Source organism: Odontomachus brunneus, unplaced genomic scaffold, assembly GCF_010583005.1.
Source record: "Odontomachus brunneus isolate Ranch 3 - 2012 unplaced genomic scaffold, Obru_v1 Obru_scaffold_070, whole genome shotgun sequence".
Taxonomy (NCBI): Eukaryota; Metazoa; Arthropoda; class Insecta; order Hymenoptera; family Formicidae; genus Odontomachus; species Odontomachus brunneus.
In genome coordinates, this window is record NW_022639520.1 from 1,390,678 (window position 1) to 1,391,554 (window position 877).

The window sequence follows — 877 nt, forward strand, 5'->3', positions numbered from 1 at the left end:
TTGCTTATTGTAGAAAGCCTCTTACTGTTATAGAAAGTGTGTGTGGCCAGCTTTAGAAGTAGGCCTATAATCAAAAAAAGGAGGAGGAAAGAAAGAGAGAGAAAGAGAGAGAGAGAGTGAGACTAATGAGCTGGTTCGATAACACGATCTATTTGGATACGAACCGTAAGTAATACTAATTTATTCTAATGTATGAACACTGCCAAAACTGCTCTATAGATATGTTGGACGTTTGTCAGTTACAGGCAAATGTAATTTATAAGTTAAAGCCTCAGCACAAGACATCCGTAACATGTTAAGTTTACGGATTTCTTTGTGCCTTGATTTAAGTTTTATTTTACGTACGTATGGCCATTGTGTTGTCAGTATTTAACGTAACGTAGCATGTATGGATGTTCTTGTGCTGAGACTCTTAAGTATAGATAATGTATACATAACCTAAATACATACATGCTTTACTTACAATGTAACATGTTTAGACAATGAAATTATTAATATATATTCTGCTAAATAACCTGATTTATTATTGAATATTTATATGGAACAATAGGCCAATCGCTTCAAAGAAAAGTCAATTTTGTGCTCCGCATGCTCCTGGACGATAAATTGGCAAGTCTTTTCAATTGGAAAGGTCAACGTGGAACCAAACTGAAATTGTCAAAACACTTAATAGCCAAAATAATGATCGGTAAGAATGATCGGTATATTATTTTATAGTTAAACCTATTCCAAATAGATAAATATAATCGCATATAGATATAATCGCATCTATATGAATACAAATGCAACTTAAATATAAATTTTTTTAAATTTAAACTTGTGAAAATTGTATAATTCGATTTAGGAGATAAGGTGGTAAAGCATAACGCATTGTGTA